Here is a 10,005-nt window from a genome sequence, read left to right as displayed (position 1 = left end):
ACACAGAAGGCAACATTTTGAAAATATCTACAAAGAGAGCCTCAAAGAAAAAACACAGATTACAGTAAGCCCAATAAAAATTCCTAGAAGAGTTTTTTTCTTTTCTTTTTTTGTTTGTTTATTTGTTTTTTTCTGTTTTGTGGGGCAATGAGGGTTAAGTGACTTGCCCAGGGTCACACAGCTAGTGTCAAGTGTCTGAGGCTGGATTTGAACTCAGGTCCTCCTGAATCCAAGGCCAGTGCCTTATCCACTGCGCCACCTAGCTGCCCTGAGTTTTTTTATTTTCTAAAAAAATTTTTTATTTTTATTTTGGGTGAGGCAATTGGGGTTAAGTGACTTGCCCAGGGTCACACAGCTAGTAAGTGTCAAGTGTCTAAGGGCGTATTTGAACTCAGGTCCTCCCGAATGCAGGGCCAGTGCTTTATCCACTGCACCACCTAGCTGTTCCACTAGAAGAGTTTAAGAGGGAGCTAAACATGATTTTAAAAACCAGGTGAGAGATATGGAAGAAAGCTATAAACAGAGAATCAACAGCTTGGTAAACAAAAAAATAAGATATAAAACCTTATTGAAGAAAAATTACTGAAGAAAAGAACCTAGATATCATATTTCATGAAATCATGAAAGAAAGCTTCCTGGATAGCTAAGGACCAGAGGGCAAAGAAGAAATGGAAAGAATTCACCAATTATCTCCTGAAAGAAACCCCCAATTGAAAATTCCCAGGAATATTATAGCTAAAATTGAGAATTCCCAGATCAAGGAAAATACTGCGAGTAGGCAGAAAGAATTCAAGTACCACAGAGCCACAAGACTTAGCTACCAGAAATAATGAATGAGCACTTCAAATATTCCAAAAGGCAAAGAATCTCAGCTTATAACCAGGATTCACCTTCTACAAAACTGAGCATAATCCTACTGAAAATGAAAAATATACTTTTTAATAAAATATAGGACTTGCAAGCACTCCTAAGGGACGAAGATCAAAGCTAAGTAAGAAATTTGCTGTATAAACCCAGAACTCGAGGAAGGCATAAAAAGGTAAACATAAATGGGAAATTATAGCAACTAAACAAAAGTTAAAACTATTTACCTTCTTATATGAAAGATCATACATGTAACCAACCACCCAGAAACTTTATTATCACTAGATATCTTAGAGGGAGCCTAATTAGACAGGGTCTAGGTATGGATTCTATTATATGTGGATGATCTCAAAAGAAAAATGGGAAAGGTGGGGTGAAGAGGATATACTGAGAGAGGGGGGTGAAGGGAGAGGAATAAATGCAAATACAAAATATATTCAATATATTTTGGAGAAGAGATAGCATGAGAGAAGAGATATAGCATGGGGTAGTCGATTGAGACCTAGTCTTAGAATGAGAAATACTTTCAGGGTTGTTTTCAGATTTGAGTCCAGCCTCTGACCAATATAGACTGGACACACACTTAACCTGTTAGTGCTCTGCATTAGTAGATGATGTTCTTCACTTGGGAGCTCCTTATGTCAATGAAACCACAGGTCAGACCAAAACCAAAATATTTCTGGCAAAAGGCACAAGCCTAACATGAAAGGCAGTTTGTCTATAGTAAGACAAAGGGACACAATGAAAGGATAGGAAAGAGTGGAACAGAGTCAACTGTAGATAGGACTGAGAAGAAAGAACATGAGAGGGGGCAGCTAGGTGGCACAGTGGATAAAGCACTGGCCCTGGATTCAGGAGGACCTGAGTTCAAATTCGACCTCAGACACTTGACACTTACTAGCTGTGTGACCCTGAGCAAGTCACTTAACCCTCATTGCCCCACCAAAAAAAAAAAAAGATTAAAAGAAAGAAAGAAAGAATATGAGAGAGAAAGCAGTGGTGGTCAGGGAAGGGAGCTTTGGCCTAGGCAGCCTATGATAAAGAGTCAAAGATTCTGAGTGGGACCATACAGAAGTGAAATGTCATGCTCTTTTTGGTAGTATAGGTGATATTGATTATTAATCCTTGAGAAAGAGATGGAAACTGTGGGGATGATGAAGATGTGAAAGGCAGAGCAGATTTCTAATCTCTTGTAGTGGACCAAGCAGAACAATTCATCTTGATGGAATCTGAGGGCAGCCAGGTGGTACCATGGGGAGGCTGTTGGACTTGGAGTTGGGAAGACCTGAGTTCATATTTTGATTCAGACATTTTCTTTCTGCATGACCCTGAACAAGTCTGAACCTCTCTCTCTGCCTTAGATTCCTTATTGATGAAATGGTGATAATAATCCACCTTCTTCCTAGGGTTGTTGTGAGGATCAAAGGAGAAGCATTTGTAAAGCACTTTGCAAACTTTAAAACATTGTCCATGATTAATTTGTGCCTTCTAAATGACAGTTTTTCAGGTAGCCATCACAATGGGTGACCTACATACAGCAGTTGTAAGAATTGCTCATCAGGCAGCAGCATTCCCTGCATTTTCTACAGTGAGTTGAGATTTTTCAACTAAACACTTAGGAAAAATAGAGAAAACATACCATACACCTATTCTCTGTTTTAGGTTTTAGAGACATTCTTCTGGTGGTGCCTTTTGATCATGAGGAGTCCCAAAGTATTACAAGGCTCAGTGACTCAGTTTCCCAAGTTTTATTGCATTACTGTGCGTGACCACAGGGAGAGCACCATGGAGGTGTCTCTCCAATAGGGAAAGAAAAGACAGTCATATTTATAGTATGGATAAATTGATTATCAGTCTCATTATAATAATCTTCACCTTAGGGAGGTACAGGGGAGGGTTTATCTTAATTTGGAATTGCTGGAGTCCTAAGCCAACCCCCAAAGCGGGTACTTTTTTCCATGGAGGTGTGTTTTGGGGGTTTACACGTCATAAGGTGAACTGGGGACAAATTTGGCCTTTTCTGCGCATGTTACCTCAACTTGCCGAGGTCAGAGTGCCACTGTTTTTTTTCATTCTCAGGTCTAGTTTCTGGGTATTAACATTTAATTAGAATTTCTATAACCTGTCTCTTTATGCTTTTGTTGTATTTAAGGTCTCTATGACCTGCCTCTTTATGTTTTTGTTATAAGTGGTGATTAATAGGGGTAATTAATAAGGAGCCAGACCTCCAGGTACCAGTTAACAAGAACCTAGGCCCTGACTTTGATGAGGACCCCAGGTCTTAAATTATCCATTAATCCCTTTCAGAACTGGAGTCTGAATTCCTCTTAGAGCTCAGATCTAAATCAGAGCTTGGGTCTTAGGTTTGTCTGTTAACCCCTTCTTTACCTCCTATAATTCAATTTTTCTCTACTTTCCTTTCCAGGTAAAAATCTAAGATCTTTTCTTCTTTGGTTCTCTCCAATTTAAAGTCTTTTAAAATTCTTGTTCAGTTATTTCATCATGTGACCCACTTTTTGTGACCCAATTTGGGATTTTCTGGCAAAGATACTGGATGGGGTTCTCCAGCTCATTTAGCAGATGAAGAAAATGAGGTAGATAGAGTTAAGTGACTTGCCCAGGGTCACACAACCAGTGCCTGAGGTCAGATTTTGAACTCAGGAAGATGATTCTTCCTGACTTCAGGCCCTCCCACACTCCACCCTGTTGGAATTAAAAAAAAAAATTTCCTCGTAGTAAATATACAGTCAAACAAAACAAATTCCCTGCTTCAAAAATGTCTTATTCCAAAACCCCGATCTTGCAATAACTCAGAGACAGAGTGTCCACAGGAAGGCAAAAAGAACCCCCCCAAATTTATTCCCAACTAAAGCTTGGGTTGGTCTAAGTAGATAGAGTGTTAGACTAGGAAGACCTGAGTTCAAACCCTGCCTCAAACACTTTCTGCCCCTGTCATCTTGGGTCAGATGTAAACCTATGACTCCATGTGCTTCATTTGGAAGATGGTAATGCCAACCCCATGCACCTCTTTCACAGGGTTGTTGAGGGAAATGTCATCTCAATGCTTAACATGTTACGTCAATGGGAGTCACTATTGACACTCGAAGTGGAGCTTGCCCAAATTAGACTCAAATGTGAGGGGTGGGGGCGGGGCAGAGACAGGAGCGTCTATTTTGATTGGCTGGATCCTAGGCCTTGCCAAGTAGTCAGGGAGGTCACCCCCATAGAGCTGGGAGGATCTGAGGGGTAGAAGGCCCCTCTGAGGACCATAGAGATTCGACGTGGAGAGGAGCGCCTAACTCCAACGTGCGCTGGACCACTCGCCTCGTGCCTGGCTCGCTGCGCCTCCTGCCGGTCAAGCTCAAGTTGTTGTTGGGCAGCCAGATTTTCTTCTGAGGATTCCCTGCTAAGGTAAACTAGTAGTTTAGAAATCTAAGGATAACAGCTCTCCCGAGTGCCCATCCCTCCCTCATCTTCGTGTGTCTCAATCTCCTCACTTATCTTCTGAATCCGCGCTTTTTCTCACCTCAGAATCCTTCGGTTTACTGCCTTCCCCCACATCTCAATCCCCTCCCCCATCGCCCCACCCTCCTTCCTTCCTCCCATCCCCCCCATTCCCACTCCTGCACCCCATTTCCAATTCCCCATCCCCTCCTAATGCCAATTATTTTATGACCAAATCTCTTTGCCATCCGTCAATTAAGACTCATTTATTCCTATCTTCCAGCCCACTGGGAAAAAAAGGGAAAAAAAAAATCAAACCAGTTGTAAGAAATATTCATCAATCAAAACAAAAACGAAAAATACGTCTTAAATTCTCCATTTCATACGAGGCTTCTCAGATTTCTCCCAAACTGCCCCTTTTCTCCTCGCTCATGGCAGATTACATTCATGTAGTCAACATCATTACTTCAGCCATTCTCTCGTTGGTGGAAACTCCCTCAGTTTCTAGAAAGTTCTTTGCTTCTACCACAAGAGCTCCTACAAATATTTTTGTACATGTCGTCCCTAGGAAATGCTTGTTGACAGACTTTTTGACAGACTGACCTCCCAAATCTGGTTCAAACTCATAAGCCTTTATGGTGAACAGTACCACCAATCCCTCCATAGTGAGCAAAATGACAGTTTTTATTGATAACTTTAAAATAGGGGTGAACATCCTATGGACGACAAAGATAACAGAGAGAAGGCTATAGAATTAGGAGAGGTCTGGAAAGTCTTTCTGTAGAAGATGGACTTTTAGTTGGTACTTAAAGGAAGGCAGGAGATGGAGAGGAGGAAGAGCTGTTCAGGCATGGGGACTGCCAGAGAAAATGCCCAGAACTCAGAGGTAAAATAGATTGTATTGTTCCCAAAAGAGCCAGGAGGCCAGTTTCACTGCATCAAACAGTATTTGGCAGGGAGTAAAGCATAAGAAAACCAGAAAGATAAGAGGGGCCTTTACCAAAAAAGGGAGGATTTTGTATTTGATCCTGGAGAAGGCCACTGAAATTTATGGGGGCAGGGCTGAAAGGGGAAAGAGGAATGACAGAGTCAGATCTTCAGCTATGGATGGTCACTTTAGTGGCTAAATGAGGGAGAGATCAGGTCAGGGAGGGACTTTAGACAGGCTAATCCACCATCAGTTGCACAGCAGGGTACTTGCAGTGTCAGAGGTGAACGGGGGCATATTCCAGAGATGTTGTAAAGGTGAAACTGACAGGCCTTGGTATGTGGAGGGTGAGAGGGAGTGAGGAATCCAGGATGACTTATAGGTTGGGAGACTGGGAAGATAGTGTTACCCTAAACAATAAATAAGGAAATTTGGATTGGAAGAGGGTTTACAGGAAAAAGAAAATGAGTTCGGTTTTGTACATGTTGAGTTTAAGATATCTACTGGACATCTAATTTGAGATGCTAAAAAGCAGTTGGACATACTAAATTGGAGGTCAACAGAGAGGTTGGGACAGGATAGGCAGATTTGAGAATCAGCATAGAGATTATAGTTAAATCCATGATAGCTAATGAAATCACCAAGTGAAGTAGTATAAAGGAAAAAGAGAAGAGAACCCAATATAGGACTTGTGGGATACCAACAGTTAGAGGGTGTGATGTAGATAAGGATCCCACAAAGGAAGCTGAGATGGAGTGGTCTGATAGGTAAGGGGAAGAACCAGGAGAGAGTAGTTTCCCAAAAACTTAGAAGAGAGTATCAAGGAGGAGGGTATTCATCAATGTCAAAGGATGAAGAGAAATCAAGGAGAATGAAGACTGAGAAAAACCACTGGAATTGGCAACTAAGAAATCATTGGTAACTTTGGAGAGCTGTTTCAGTGGTTGAAAACTGGATTGTAAGGAGTTAAGAAGGAGGCAGGAAAGTGAAGGCACTTGTGGATAGCCTTCCCAGGGAATTTATCTACAAAGGGCAGGAGGAATATAGGACAATAGGTAGCAGAGATGGAAGGCACATGATGAGTTTTTTGAGGATGAGGGAGAACAGTACGGAATGAGCCAGTACAGAGGAAGAGATGGAAAAAAAAGGGAAAGAGTAGGGGTGACAGTGGGGGCAATCTGTTGGAGGACATGGGACAGAATGGGATGGCTTGAACAAAGTAGAGAGGGGTTAGCCTTGGTAAGGATTAAAGCCACCTCATCATATGAAATATGGATGAAGGAGGAGATAGTGGCAGAAGGCATCTGAGTGATAGGAAATGAGGAAGAGCAGAGAAGAGGGAGCTCTTGGTGAATGGTCTCGATTTTTTTCTGTAAAAAATAAGGCAAGATTCTTATGTGAGAGAGTAGGAGAGAGGGAGAGGGAGCTAAGGGGGGTTTGAGCAGGGATAAAAAGGTTAGGAGGAGCCACTATGGAGAATGGAATAGTGAACTGATAAGGCAGGTGTAGAAGGATTGCCTAGCTGCATTGAGGGCCCAGCTGAGGTTCTTTTCTTTACTTTTGCTCAGCAGCATGTGAGCAAAGGTTGCCAATGATGGGAGTGATCTAAGACTGAGGCTTGGCTGAGCATAAATCCCAAAATGTAAAAGGACCTAGAAATTCAAGAGAGGATGGCAGTGTACAGTTGAATTGGTTCTCTGAGAGGTCAAGTTGGGGAAAAGAGAAGTGGAGAAAGAAAAGTGGCTAGTGCAAAGGAAATGGTTTGGGAGAAAATTGAGGGTTGGGAGGGATTGGAGATCACAGTAATGAAGAATAATGAGTACTGAGAATAAAGAGTAATGAAGAAGACACAGGGAGAGTCAAAAAGCTAATAGATTATGGTCAGATAAGGAGATTTCTGAATTCTTGAATGTGGAGGTGGTACATTTGTCTATGTTGGCAAGATCAAGTATATGACTATCTTTATGTGTGACAGAGGAAAGTATATCACGGGGAGTGACTTAGTTGAGGAATTGAGTGGCTAAGGTATCTGAGGGGATTTTATAAAAAATTTATAGTCTAATGGGGGAGAATGGGGAAGGCAAGGACACAGGGTATGGGGTAGAATTGGAGAATCCATTCTAGGCAAAGCTCCATTCAGGACAGGAGCAGCTAGGTGGCACAGTAGAAAGAGAGCTAACTAGTCCTGGAGTCCAGAGGACCTGAGTTCTAATATCACCTCAGACAGTTACCAGCTATGTGATGCTAGGCAAGTCACTTAACCCCAATTGCCTTAAACATCCAGGGCTATCTCCAGTCATCTTGATATATATCTTGCCACTGGACCCAGATGGCTCTGGAGGAGGGAGTGAGGTTGGTGACCTTGCACAGCCCTCCCTCACTTAAATCCAATTCACTGCAAGTCATGACATCACCATGATGTCATGGTCCTCTTTGGCAATGAAGGACAAATAATAACTATTAAGGACAGCATCTGAATGGGGGATGGAGACTAGCAGAGTACATTTTGATAAGTACAAACAATAAGTTTGAGCTGAACTGTGGAGGCTCTTAAACAACAGGATTATTAATTTATCCAAAATTCTACATTTTTGTGAAACTTAATAAAATATTCTAAACCATTAGTCACTTGAACTATAGAGTTAGCAAAAATTCATATGCACCTATCTATTTTGACATCTCCATTTTTTGTAGGGTTCCCATTCTTACCAGGATCTAATTCCTCTTTGAGTAGCTTCTCTCCTTTCTTTGCGAGTGTCTTTTTGGGTTTTATGTTCTGGCTTCAGAGGTTTAGCAGATAAGCCTGCTAATATATTCAAGTGGTAAGCTTAACTTTGGCCTTATCTATCTCTTTTAGTTTTTCCTTTGGGCATAGTGATGAAAGGAGTTGGGGTACTTTATTTGGTAGCCAGTGGGAAATCACTGAAGATTTTTCAGTAGTTATGTGATCAGGTTGGCACAGGAAGATTATTTGAGTGCTTGTGTTAAAGATAGATAAAACTAGAGAAAAGAAAATTAATTTGTAGGCTATTGCTATGAGCAAGTTCTTATAATAATCTAAAAAGATAAACAGTCCGAACTAGGTTAATGCTATGTGAGCGAAAATTGGGGTAAGGGTAAAGGGTGAGCTAGGATGGCTTGCAGTGGGAGTGAAGAAGAGGGAATAAAATGCCAAAGACATTTTGGAGGCAGATTTGATAGTATTTTCAATTCAATTCAATTGATTAGATGAAGGGATGAGAATGAAAAGGAAAGATCAAAGGTGACCTTGAGCTATGTAGAACATCAAGACTGAGGAAACTAGGTACCTCATGGTTCTATTAATAGAAATGGGGAAGTTTTCAGGAGGAATGAGTTCAGTTTTGGACATGAATTGCTGTCAAAAAGAATTTGGGGGGGACGGACCAAGATCGTGGAGGAGAGACAGCAAAACAATTGGACTCTCCCAATATTCTTCTCCAAAGAACTTGAAAATAATGCAGCAGAAACAACAAAAGGTCAAGTTGAGACATTTTTCCAGACCAAGACAATTTAGCAGGTCAGCTGGAGAGGTCTATGACTCTGGGGTGGGAGCTGGCCTGGAGAGCATGCAGCAGCAACACCAGTGATGGGCCTTGTAGGCCATTGTGATAGCAGCAGCAACAGCTTTGGGAGTTCTCAGTCCAGAGATGGTAAGGGGATTAGACAACTGGTCAGAAAGAGATTACAGGGGACCCTGAAGGGGCACTGGGTGCAGAACTGGGTGCTATTTGGCTACTCTAATACCCATATACAGTTCTGGGTCACAGTTTCAGGGTAGAAAGGAGTATTAGTGCTTACAGCTTCAGGAGAACAGGGGCCCTGGTCACAATTCCAAGGCAGACAGGAACTTTAGCACTTGGGGCTGTAGGGGAGCAGGGGCCCTTCCTGGGTAAAAACCAGAGCACAAACCAGGAGAGCAATGATTACACCTGTCTCAGTATCACACCACCTTGGAATCATTGAAAATTTGCAGAACTAGCTCTGAAAACAGCAGGACAAAAAAAGCCTGAAGCGTGGAGCAGTCGTCCCCACCCCAGTGAGCAGAGCCTCACATTCTTTTTTTACTAAAATTTTAAAAATTCATTTTAAACTTAAATACAAGAAACAAGAAAAAAGGACATTTCCATGTAGCACAGCAAAAACATAAAGAGAGAAGTTCAGTATAAAACCATGAATTTCCATTTCAGCCTGTTTACTTTTTTGAAAAGCTAGATATATAAAAGAATACTATACATTGTTTTCAAACTACCCAGTTTTCTGGTGCTTTCCTTCTAAGTTTCTTTTTCTCCTGCTGTGGTACTTTTAATTTTTTCTTCCTCCCTCACCGACACCCGTGTCCTAGGAGAAGCTAAAATTAAATGTGAATATACATATATATATATATATATATATTATATACACACACCACAGCACAAACATATATGCCTAGATTATGTGCATATACTCATGCACATACGTATATAAAACCATACTGTACATACTTCTAATTAGATTAGTTTCTTTCGCTGGATGTGGATAGGGTTCCAGGTCTTCCATGTTTTAAAATCACCAGAGGCCTAACCTTGATGTAAAATTTAAAGTCAGGAAATAGCTGGGAAAAGTAGCAACTACAAAAAAAGGACTTAATTATAAAAAAATAACTATGGTGATGCGGAAGACCAAGACAAACCCAGAGAAACAACAGCATTAAAACAGTTACAGGCAGGTCTCAAAGAAAAATGTAAATTCACCCAAGCCAATAAGAATTC

The sequence above is a fragment of the Dromiciops gliroides genome, chromosome 4 (genome assembly GCF_019393635.1).
Source record: "Dromiciops gliroides isolate mDroGli1 chromosome 4, mDroGli1.pri, whole genome shotgun sequence".
In the NCBI taxonomy this organism is placed as follows: domain Eukaryota; kingdom Metazoa; phylum Chordata; class Mammalia; order Microbiotheria; family Microbiotheriidae; genus Dromiciops; species Dromiciops gliroides.
This window is presented reverse-complemented; position numbering follows the sequence as displayed.